We start from the raw sequence: 12,226 nt of genomic DNA, 5'->3' as shown, positions 1-12,226 counted from the left end.
TCGAAAGTTGACACTTAGCCGTTTTTTCGAAAGTCGACACTTAGCCGTTTTTTCAGAGATGTGACACTTTGCCGTTTTTTCGAAAGTCGACACTTAGCCGTTTTTTCAGAGATGTGACACTTAGAAACTTTTTGCCAAGTTGGCTGTGAGCTCCAGGAGGAGACCGTTATTTTTCGTCATTCGAGGCCGACTGCGGAACCGGCGCTGGGCGGACGCCAAAGCTCGGCAGGGCCGTGGGCACTTAGAAACTTTTTGCCAAGTTGGCTGTGAGCTCCAGGAGGAGACCGTTATTTTTCGTCATTCGAGGCCGACTGCGGAACCGGCGCTGGGCGGACGCCAAAGCTCGGCAGGGCCGTGGGCACTTAGAAACTTTTTGCCAAGTTGGCTGTGAGCTCCAGGAGGAGACCGTTATTTTTCGTCATTCGAGGCCGACTGCGGAACCGGCGCTGGGCGGACGCCAAAGCTCGGCAGGGCCGTGGGCACTTAGAAACTTTTTGCCAAGTTGGCTGTGAGCTCCAGGAGGAGACCGTTATTTTTCGTCATTCGAGGCCGACTGCGGAACCGGCGCTGGGCGGACGCCAAAGCTCGGCAGGGCCGTGGGCACTTAGAAACTTTTTGCCAAGTTGGCTGTGAGCTCCAGGAGGAGACCGTTATTTTTCGTCATTCGAGGCCGACTGCGGAACCGGCGCTGGGCGGACGCCAAAGCTCGGCAGGGCCGTGGGCACTTAGAAACTTTTTGCCAAGTTGGCTGTGAGCTCCAGGAGGAGACCGTTATTTTTCGTCATTCGAGGCCGACTGCGGAACCGGCGCTGGGCGGACGCCAAAGCTCGGCAGGGCCGTGGGCACTTAGAAACTTTTTGCCAAGTTGGCTGTGAGCTCCAGGAGGAGACCGTTATTTTTCGTCATTCGAGGCCGACTGCGGAACCGGCGCTGGGCGGACGCCAAAGCTCGGCAGGGCCGTGGGCACTTAGAAACTTTTTGCCAAGTTGGCTGTGAGCTCCAGGAGGAGACCGTTATTTTTCGTCATTCGAGGCCGACTGCGGAACCGGCGCTGGGCGGACGCCAAAGCTCGGCAGGGCCGTGGGCACTTAGAAACTTTTTGCCAAGTTGGCTGTGAGCTCCAGGAGGAGACCGTTATTTTTCGTCATTCGAGGCCGACTGCGGAACCGGCGCTGGGCGGACGCCAAAGCTCGGCAGGGCCGTGGGCACTTAGAAACTTTTTGCCAAGTTGGCTGTGAGCTCCAGGAGGAGACCGTTATTTTTCGTCATTCGAGGCCGACTGCGGAACCGGCGCTGGGCGGACGCCAAAGCTCGGCAGGGCCGTGGGCACTTAGAAACTTTTTGCCAAGTTGGCTGTGAGCTCCAGGAGGAGACCGTTATTTTTCGTCATTCGAGGCCGACTGCGGAACCGGCGCTGGGCGGACGCCAAAGCTCGGCAGGGCCGTGGGCACTTAGAAACTTTTTGCCAAGTTGGCTGTGAGCTCCAGGAGGAGACCGTTATTTTTCGTCATTCGAGGCCGACTGCGGAACCGGCGCTGGGCGGACGCCAAAGCTCGGCAGGGCCGTGGGCACTTAGAAACTTTTTGCCAAGTTGGCTGTGAGCTCCAGGAGGAGACCGTTATTTTTCGTCATTCGAGGCCGACTGCGGAACCGGCGCTGGGCGGACGCCAAAGCTCGGCAGGGCCGTGGGCACTTAGAAACTTTTTGCCAAGTTGGCTGTGAGCTCCAGGAGGAGACCGTTATTTTTCGTCATTCGAGGCCGACTGCGGAACCGGCGCTGGGCGGACGCCAAAGCTCGGCAGGGCCGTGGGCACTTAGAAACTTTTTGCCAAGTTGGCTGTGAGCTCCAGGAGGAGACCGTTATTTTTCGTCATTCGAGGCCGACTGCGGAACCGGCGCTGGGCGGACGCCAAAGCTCGGCAGGGCCGTGGGCACTTAGAAACTTTTTGCCAAGTTGGCTGTGAGCTCCAGGAGGAGACCGTTATTTTTCGTCATTCGAGGCCGACTGCGGAACCGGCGCTGGGCGGACGCCAAAGCTCGGCAGGGCCGTGGGCACTTAGAAACTTTTTGCCAAGTTGGCTGTGAGCTCCAGGAGGAGACCGTTATTTTTCGTCATTCTAGGCCGGCTGCAGAACCGGCGCGGGTCGGATGCACGAGCCCGCAGAGCCGTGGGCACTTTGCCACTTTTTCGCCACAATTGGCTGTGAGCTCCAGGAGGAGACCGTTATTTTTCGTCATTCTAGGCCGGTTGCAGAACCGGCGCGGCTCGGATGCACGAGCCCGCAGAGCCGTGGGCACTTAGAAAATTTTCAGAGAGGCGACACTTTGCCATTTTTTCAGAGAGGTGACACTTAGTCGTTTTTTCGAAAGTTGACACTTAGCCGTTTTTTCGAAAGTTGACACTTAGTCGTTTTTTCGAAAGTTGACACTTAGTCGTTTTTTCGCCAAAGTGCCCACCTCCAGCGCGTGCCACGGCGCTTTCCAGGTCTTCTATCCGACCTTGTGCTGTCGAGGACGGCGTGTCCGACGCCGTGGGGAGACCAGCACCATCTCCTCCATACTCGTAAACGAGGTGCTTTGGAAAACGGGGGGAAAGTCGATGAGTACACTGACTACTGGGACCATTTCATTGTACTCTGGCGCACCTGAAGACCAAAAAAGGTACTGCACCTTAGCCCGGGTACCTCACCCCCTGGTACCTCGAGGAGAACTTAGAAAAATTTCGACAAATTTTTGGTGAGCTCCAGGGAGAGAGGCTGATTTTTTGCTTTTTGAGGCCGACCGCCGAACCGGCGCGGGGCGGACTCACAAGCCCCGCAGAGCCGTGGGCACTTAGTCGTTTTTTCGAAAGTTGACACTTAGCCGTTTTTTCGAAAGTTGACACTTAGCCGTTTTTTCGAAAGTCGACACTTAGCCGTTTTTTCGAAAGTTGACACTTAGTCGTTTTTTCGCCGATTTTGCTGGGACCTCCAGGCGAGGACCGGCGTTTTTCGTCTTCCGGGTCCGACCCGGGAACCAGCGCCGAGCGGACACATTCGCTCGCTAGTGCCGTTGGCACTTAGAAAATTTTTCGTTTGTCATGAGCTCCGGGCGGAGACCGGCGTTTTTCGTCTTCCGGGTTCGACCCGGGAACCAGCGCCGAGCGGACACATTCGCTCGCTAGTGCCGTTGGCACTTAGAAAATTTTTCGTTTGTCATGAGCTCCGGGCGGAGAGCGGCGTTTTTCGTCTTCCGGGTTCGACCCGGGAACCAGCGCCGAGCGGACACATTCGCTCGCTAGTGCCGTTGGCACTTAGAAAATTTTTCGTTTGTCATGAGCTCCGGGCGGAGACCGGCGTTTTTCGTCTTCCGGGTTCGACCCGGGAACCAGCGCCGAGCGGACACATTCGCTCGCTAGTGCCGTTGGCACTTAGAAAATTTTTCGTTTGTCATGAGCTCCGGGCGGAGACCGGCGTTTTTCGTCTTCCGGGTTCGACCCGGGAACCAGCGCCGAGCGGACACATTCGCTCGCTAGTGCCGTTGGCACTTAGAAAATTTTTCGTTTGTCATGAGCTCCGGGCGGAGAGCGGCGTTTTTCGTCTTCCGGGTTCGACCCGGGAACCAGCGCCGAGCGGACACATTCGCTCGCTAGTGCCGTTGGCACTTAGAAAATTTTTCATTTGTCATGAGCTCCGGGCGGAGAGCGGCGTTTTTCGTCTTCCGGGTTCGACCCGGGAACCAGCGCCGAGCGGACACATTCGCTCGCTAGTGCCGTTGGCACTTAGAAAATTTTTCGTTTGTCATGAGCTCCGGGCGGAGAGCGGCGTTTTTCGTCTTCCGGGTTCGACCCGGGAACCAGCGCCGAGCGGACACACTAGTGCCGTTGGCACTTAGAAAATTTTTCGTTTGTCATGAGCTCCGGGCGGAGACCGGCGTTTTTCGTCTTCCGGGTTCGACCCGGGAACCAGCGCCGAGCGGACACATTCGCTCGCTAGTGCCGTTGGCACTTAGAAGATTTTTCGTTTGTCATGAGCTCCGGGCGGAGACCGGCGTTTTTCGTCTTCCGGGTTCGACCCGGGAACCAGCGCCGAGCGGACACATTCGCTCGCTAGTGCCGTTGGCACTTAGAAAATTTTTCGTTTGTCATGAGCTCCGGGCGGAGACCGGCATTTTTCGTCATTCGAGGCCGACGGGGGAACCAGCCGGAGCGGACACGTTTGCTCGGAAGAGCCGTTGGCACTTAGAAAAAATTCCGTGTCTCGTGAGCTCCAGGGGGGACAGGCTGGTTTTATTCATCCGTAGCCGACATGGGAACCAGCGCGGAGCGGATTGGTGTTGCGCTGGCATATACCTCATCTCTCTCAGGAGTCCCCCCCTTATACGTGCCGATGGTGTTTTGGAAAACGGGGGGTAACTGGATGAGTACACTGACTAGGGGGACCAGTACACTAGCGAGGGGGACCAGTACACTGACTAGTGGGACCAACACACTATGAGCGCCTGGTACCTAAAATGGAAGTATAGAGGCCGAATTTCGGGCAAGATCACGCCGGGTTAGGCTTCCAGGACCTCGGCTAAGCAATTTTAACGGGTCGCCCGGTTCTTTTTTGATCCAGCCCGGTTCTTTTTTTTATCCAGCCCGGTTCTTTTTACACTTCCAGCTGGAGCTCGGGAGCGGCTTTTTGCACAAGAACACGCCGTGTTAGGCTTCCAGGACCTCGGCTAAGCAATTTTAACGGGTCGCCCGGTTCTTTTTTTTTATCCAGCCCGGTTCTTTTTTTATCCAGCCCGGTTCTTTTTACACTTCCAGCTGGAGCTCGGGAGCGGCTTTTTGCACAAGAACACGCCGTGTTAGGCTTCCAGGACCTCGGCTAAGCAATTTTAACGGGTCGCCCGGTTCTTTTTTTTATCCAGCCCGGTTCTTTTTTTATCCAGCCCGGTTCTTTTTACACTTCCAGCTGGAGCTCGGGAGCGGCTTTTTGCACAAGATCACGCCGTGTTAGGCTTCCAGGACCTCGGCTAAGCAATTTTAACGGGTCGCCCGGTTCTTTTTTGATCCAGCCCGGTTCTTTTTTTTATCCAGCCTGGTTCTTTTTACACTTCCAGCTGGAGCTCGGGAGCGGCTTTTTGCACAAGAACACGCCGTGTTAGGCTTCCAGGACCTCGGCTAAGCAATTTTAACGGGTCGCCCGGTTCTTTTTTGATCCAGCCCGGTTCTTTTTTTTATCCAGCCTGGTTCTTTTTACACTTCCAGCTGGAGCTCGGGAGCGGCTTTTTGCACAAGATCACGCCGTGTTAGGCTTCCAGGACCTCGGCTAAGCAATTTTAACGGGTCGCCCGGTTCTTTTTTGAACCAGCCCGGTTCTTTTTTTGATCCAGCCCGGTTCTTTTTAAACTTCCAGCTGGAGCTCGGGAGCGGCTTTTTGCACAAGATCACGCCGGGTTAGGCTTCCAGGACCTCGGCTAAGCAATTTTAACGGGTCGCCCGGTTCTTTTTTGATCCAGCCCGGTTCTTTTTTTTATCCAGCCTGGTTCTTTTTACACTTCCAGCTGGAGCTCGGGAGCGGCTTTTTGCACAAGATCACGCCGTGTTAGGCTTCCAGGACCTCGGCTAAGCAATTTTAACGGGTCGCCCGGTTCTTTTTTGATCCAGCCCGGTTCTTTTTTTATCCAGCCCGGTTCTTTTTACACTTCCAGCTGGAGCTCGGGAGCGGCTTTTTGCACAAGATCACGCCGTGTTAGGCTTCCAGGACCTCGGCTAAGCAATTTTAACGGGTCGCCCGGTTCTTTTTTGATCCAGCCCGGTTCTTTTTTTTATCCAGCCCGGTTCTTTTTACACTTCCAGCTGGAGCTCGGGAGCGGCTTTTTGCACAAGATCACGCCGTGTTAGGCTTCCAGGACCTCGGCGAAGCAATTTTAACGGGTCGCCCGGTTCTTTTTTGATCCAGCCCGGTTCTTTTTTTTATCCAGCCCGGTTCTTTTTACACTTCCAGCTGGAGCTCGGGAGCGGCTTTTTGCACAAGATCACGCCGGGTTAGGCTTCCAGGACCTCGGCTAAGCAATTTTAACGGGTCGCCCGGTTCTTTTTTGATCCAGCCCGGTTCTTTTTTTATCCAGCCCGGTTCTTTTTACACTTCCAGCTGGAGCTCGGGAGCGGCTTTTTGCACAAGATCACGCCGGGTTAGGCTTCCAGGACCTCGGCTAAGCAATTTTAACGGGTCCCCCGGTTCTTTTTTGATCCAGCCCGGTTCTTTTTTTATCCAGCCCGGTTCTTTTTACACTTCCAGCTGGAGCTCGGGAGCGGCTTTTTGCACAAGATCACGCCGTGTTAGGCTTCCAGGACCTCGGCTAAGCAATTTTAACGGGTCGCCCGGTTCTTTTTTGAACCAGCCCGGTTCTTTTTTTGATCCAGCCCGGTTCTTTTTAAACTTCCAGCTGGAGCTCGGGAGCGGCTTTTTGCACAAGATCACGCCGGGTTAGGCTTCCAGGACCTCGGCTAAGCAATTTTAACGGGTCGCCCGGTTCTTTTTTGATCCAGCCCGGTTCTTTTTTTTATCCAGCCTGGTTCTTTTTACACTTCCAGCTGGAGCTCGGGACCGGCTTTTTGCACAAGATCACGCCGTGTTAGGCTTCCAGGACCTCGGCTAAGCAATTTTAACGGGTCGCCCGGTTCTTTTTTGATCCAGCCCGGTTCTTTTTTTATCCAGCCCGGTTCTTTTTACACTTCCAGCTGGAGCTCGGGAGCGGCTTTTTGCACAAGATCACGCCGTGTTAGGCTTCCAGGACCTCGGCTAAGCAATTTTAACGGGTCGCCCGGTTCTTTTTTGATCCAGCCCGGTTCTTTTTTTTATCCAGCCCGGTTCTTTTTACACTTCCAGCTGGAGCTCGGGAGCGGCTTTTTGCACAAGATCACGCCGGGTTAGGCTTCCAGGACCTCGGCAAAGCAATTTTAACGGGTCCCCCGGTTCTTTTTTGATCCAGCCCGGTTCTTTTTTTATCCAGCCCGGTTCTTTTTACACTTCCAGCTGGAGCTCGGGAGCGGCTTTTTGCACAAGATCACGCCGGGTTAGGCTTCCAGGACCTCGGCTAAGCAATTTTAACGGGTCCCCCGGTTCTTTTTTGATCCAGCCCGGTTCTTTTTTTATCCAGCCCGGTTCTTTTTACACTTCCAGCTGGAGCTCGGGAGCGGCTTTTTGCACAAGATCACGCCGTGTTAGGCTTCCAGGACCTCGGCTAAGCAATTTTAACGGGTCGCCCGGTTCTTTTTTGATCCAGCCCGGTTCTTTTTCCACTTCCAGCTGGAGCTCAGCAGCGGCTTTTTGCACAAGATCACGCCGGGTTAGGCTTCCAGGACCTCGGCTAAGCACTTCTAACGGGTCGCCCGGTTCTTTTTTTGAACCAGCCCGGTTCTTTTTACACTTCCAGCTGGAGCTCAGCAGCGGCTTTTTGCACAAGATCACGCCGGGTTAGGGTTCCAGGACCTCGGCTAAGCAATTTTAACGGGCCGCCCGGTTCTTTTTTTGATCCAGCCCGGTTCTTTTTACACTTCCAGCTGGAGCTCAGCAGCGGCTTTTTGCACAAGATCACGCCGGGTTAGGCTTCCAGGACCTCGGCTAAGCACTTCTAACGGGCCCTGGTCCACCCCTGCCAGCGCATTTCAAAACTTGGCATTAATTTCGACCTAAGAGACGAAGTCTGATTTTTTTCTACCACTTGGGCGGCCTTTTTGCACCCAGAACACCCGCACCGGCACCATAAATTCGAAGGGTGCCGAGTGCGTCGGCGCAGATTCTGCGACGGAGTGACACTTCCCTCTTGTGGACATTCGGCGGTAGGTGAAATGCGCACTCGGTCTTCTCTTTTCTTTTCCTTCCAGTGAAACTTTGGCAACATTCTGCGAGCTGCTGGCTTCCAGAACCTCGGCCAAGCAGGTGGAGGATTTTTTTCCACTTCCAGCTGGAGGTGAGGAGGGACTTTTTGGGCAAGATCACGCCGACTTAGCAAGCAAGGTGGAAGTGCCAGCATGCTCCGTGGCTGGAAGTGTGGATGTGGAGCTCCAGCACCCTCCCTGCCTATGGAAGTGTGGAGCTCCAGCACCCTCCCTGCCTATGGAAGTGTGGAGCTCCAGCACCCTCCCTGCCTATGGAAGTGTGGAGCTCCAGCACCCTCCCTGCCTATGGAAGTGTGGAGCTCCAGCACCCTCCCTGCCTATGGAAGTGTGGAGCTCCAGCACCCTCCCTGCCTATGGAAGTGTGGAGCTCCAGCACCCTCCCTGCCTATGGAAGTGTGGAGCTCCAGCACCCTCCCTGCCTATGGAAGTGTGGAGCTCCAGCACCCTCCCTGCCTATGGAAGTGTGGAGCTCCAGCACCCTCCCTGCCTATGGAAGTGTGGAGCTCCAGCACCCTCCCTGCCTATGGAAGTGTGGAGCTCCAGCACCCTCCCTGCCTATGGAAGTGTGGAGCTCCAGCACCCTCCCTGCCTATGGAAGAGCCACCTCCGCGGGCATGCTGCTCAACCACGCCGGCCCAGAGTTCCAGCAGCTCGGCTACACTCTCTCACAAGCCCCGCCTGGAGCTCCCCAGCCCGCCCCTGGTACCTCAACTACCGAGGCCAGCCGCTCGACCAGGCCGGCCCAGAGTTCCAGCCGCTCGGCTTCACTCTCTCACAAGCCCCGCCTGGAGCTCCCCAGCCCGCCCCTGGTACCTCAACTACCGAGGCCAGCCGCTCGACCACGCCGGCGCAGAGTTCCAGCCGCTCGGATAAGCTCTGCCACTCTCCCGCTAAGCAGCCACCGGTAACGGGGAAATGTCGCCGCCTTGTGGACACGCCCTTGTAAATGAATGGGCTTTCGCACTTAGTGCAATTTTCGCCAGCTCCGTGGCTGCAAGTATGGAGCTATGGAGCCACCAGCCAGGCTGGAGCTCTGGAGCTATGGAAGTTTGGAGCTCTGGAGCTATGGAGCTATGGAGCTATGGAGCTATGGAGCTATGGAGCTATGGAGCTCTGGGGCTATGGAGCTATGGAGCTATGGAGCTATGGAAGTATGGAGCTATGGAGCTATGGATGTATGGAGCTATGGAAGTATGGAGCTATGGAGCTATGGAAGTCTGGAGCTATGGAAGTATGGAGCTATGGAGCTATGGAAGTATGGAGCTATGGAGCTATGGAGCTATGGAGCTATGGAGCCACCAGCCAGCACCCTCCGTGGCTCAACCACACCGGCCCAGAGTTCCAGCCGCTCGGCTTCACTCTCTCACAAGCCCCGCCTGGAGCTCCCCAGCCCACCCCTGGTACCTCAACTACCGAGGCCAGCCGCTCGACCAGGCCGGCCGAGAGTTCCAGCCGCTCGGCTTCACTCTCTCACAAGACCCGCCTGGAGCTCCCCGGCCCACCCCTGGTACCTCAACTACCGAGGCCAGCCGCTCGACCACGCCGGCCGAGAGTTCCAGCCGCTCGGCTTCACTCTCTCACAAGACCCGCCTGGAGCTCCCCGGCCCACCCCTGGTACCTCAACTACCGAGGCCAGCCGTTCGACCACGCCGGCGCAGAGTTCCAGCCGCTCGGATAAGCTCTGTCACTCTCCTGCCGCGCAGCCACCGGTAACGGGGAAATGTCGCCGCCTTGTGGACACGCCCTTGTAAATGAATGGGCTTTCGCACTTAGTGCAATTTTCGCCAACTCTCTGACTGGAGCTATGGAAGTATGGAGCTATGGAGCCACCAGCCACCCAGGCTGGAGCTATGGAGCTCTGGAGGTATGGAGCTCTGGTGCTATGGAAGTATGGAGCTATGGAGCTATGGAAGTATGGAGCTATGGAGCTATGGAGCTCTGGAAGTATGGAGCTATGGTGCTATGGAGCTATGGAGCTATGGAGCTATGGAGCTCTGGAAGTATGGAGCTCTGGTGCTATGGAGCTATGGAGCTCTGGTGCTATGGAGCTATGGAGCTCTGGTGCTATGGAGCTCTGGTGCTATGGAGCTCTGGTGCTATGGAGCTATGGTGCTATGGAGCTATGGAGCTCTGGAGGTATGGAGCTCTGGAGGTATGGAGCTCTGGAGGTATGGAGCTCTGGTGCTATGGAGCTATGGAGCTCTGGTGCTATGGAGCTATGGAGCTCTGGTGCTATGGAGCTATGGAGCTCTGGTGCTATGGAGCTATGGAGCTATGGAGCCACCAGCCAGCACCCTCCGTGGCTGGATCAATGGAAGTGTTTTAGGTACCAGGCAGCCAAAGGGCCGGGGCCTCACGCTCGACCACGCCGGCGCAGAGTTCCAGCCGCTCGGATAAGCTCTGTCACTCACCCGCCGCGCAGCCACCGGTAACGGGGAAATGTCGCCGCCTGGCGGACACGCCGTTGTAAATGAATGGGCTTTCGCACTTAGTGCAATTTTCGCCAACTCTCTGACTGGAGCTATGGAAGTATGGAGCTATGGAGCCACCAGCCACCCAGGCTGGAGCTATGGAGCTCTGGAGCTATGGAGCTATGGAGCTCTGGTGCTATGGAGCTATGGAGCTCTGGTGCTATGGAGCTATGGAGCTGGTGCTATGGAGCTATGGAGCTCTGGTGCTATGGAGCTATGGAGCTCTGGTGCTATGGAGCTATGGAGCTCTGGTGCTATGGAGCTATGGAGCTCTGGAGGTATGGAGGTATGGAGCTCTGGTGCTATGGAGCTATGGAGCTCTGGTGCTATGGAGCTCTGGTGCTATGGAGCTATGGAGCTCTGGTGCTATGGAGCTATGGAGCTCTGGTGCTATGGAGCTATGGAGCTCTGGTGCTATGGAGCTCTGGTGCTATGGAGCTATGGAGCTCTGGTGCTATGGAGCTATGGAGCTCTGGTGCTATGGAGCTCTGGTGCTATGGAGCTATGGAGCTCTGGTGCTATGGAGCTCTGGAGCTCTGGAGGTATGGAGCTATGGAGGTATGGAGCCACCAGCCAGCACCCTCCGTGGCTGGATCAATGGAAGTGTTTTAGGTACCAGGCAGCCAAAGGGCCGAGGCCTCACGCTCGACCACGCCGGCGCAGAGTTCCAGCCGCTCGGATAAGCTCTGTCACTCACCCGCCGCGCAGCCACCGGTAACGGGGAAATGTCGCCGCCTGGCGGACACGCCGTTGTAAATGAATGGGCTTTCGCACTTAGTGCAATTTTAGCCAACTCCGTGGCTGCAAGTATGGAAGTATGGAGCTATGGAGCCACCAGCCAGCACCCTCCGCGGCTGGAGCTATGGAAGTATGGAGCTATGGAGCTCTGGGGCTATGGAAGTATGGAGCTCTGGGGCTATGGAGCTCCGGGGCTATGGAGCTCCGGGGCTATGGAGCTCCGGGGCTATGGAGCTCCGGGGCTATGGAGCTCCGGGGCTATGGAGCTCCGGGGCTATGGAGCTATGGAGCTCCGGGGCTATGGAGCTCCGGGGCTATGGAGCTATGGAGCTCCGGGGCTATGGAGCTCCGGGGCTATGGAGCTCCGGGGCTATGGAGCTATGGAGCTCCGGGGCTATGGAGCTCCGGGGCTATGGAGCTCCGGGGCTATGGAGCTATGGAGCTCCGGGGCTATGGAGCTCCGGGGCTATGGAGCTCCGGGGCTATGGAGCTCTGGAGCTATGGAAGTATGGATGATCCAGCACCCTCCGTGGCTGACCGCTGGTGCTCGGGGCCGGTGAACTCGGCACCCGCCTCCGGCGGGTGCCTCGGTGACCGCCGTCGCTTGGGGCCAGTGAACTCGGCACCCGCCTTCGGCGGGTGCCTCGGTGACCGGTTGTCGCTTGGGGCCAGTGAACTCGGCACCCGCCTTCGGCGGGTGCCTCGGTGACCGGTTGTCGCTTGGGGCCGGTGAACTCGGCACCCGCCTTCGGCGGGTGCCTCGGTGACCGGTTGTCGCTTGGGGCCGGTGAACTCGGCACCCGCCGAAGGCGGGTGCCTCGGTGGCGGTCGGGGTTGGTGCTTGGGGACCGGCTTCGCTTCTGGAAGTCTGGGGGAGGCGGTCTGGTGGTGGTGGCCGACGTTGATGGTGGTGGGGCGGGAAGAAGAAGGTTATAGTCCCCAGCCCGCCGCATAGGAAAATTTTAGGTACCAGGAGTGGATTTTTTTTTGCACCGGCGGTTAGGGGCCGACCCCTTGGTTTGGTGTCCGGGGAAAGTGCCTGCCGCCCGGCCCGGAGAAAGATTAGGCCCCCAGCCCGCCGCGGAGGAAATTTTTAGGTACCAGGAGTGGATTTTTTTTGCACCGGCGGCTAGGGGCCGACGCCTTG

This window comes from Syngnathus leptorhynchus, unplaced genomic scaffold, assembly GCF_054491065.1.
Source record: "Syngnathus leptorhynchus isolate UIUO unplaced genomic scaffold, UIUO_Slep HiC_scaffold_243, whole genome shotgun sequence".
NCBI classification, from domain to species: domain Eukaryota; kingdom Metazoa; phylum Chordata; class Actinopteri; order Syngnathiformes; family Syngnathidae; genus Syngnathus; species Syngnathus leptorhynchus.
The sequence above is the reverse complement of the archived record's forward strand: the minus strand, read 5'-3'. Positions refer to the sequence as shown.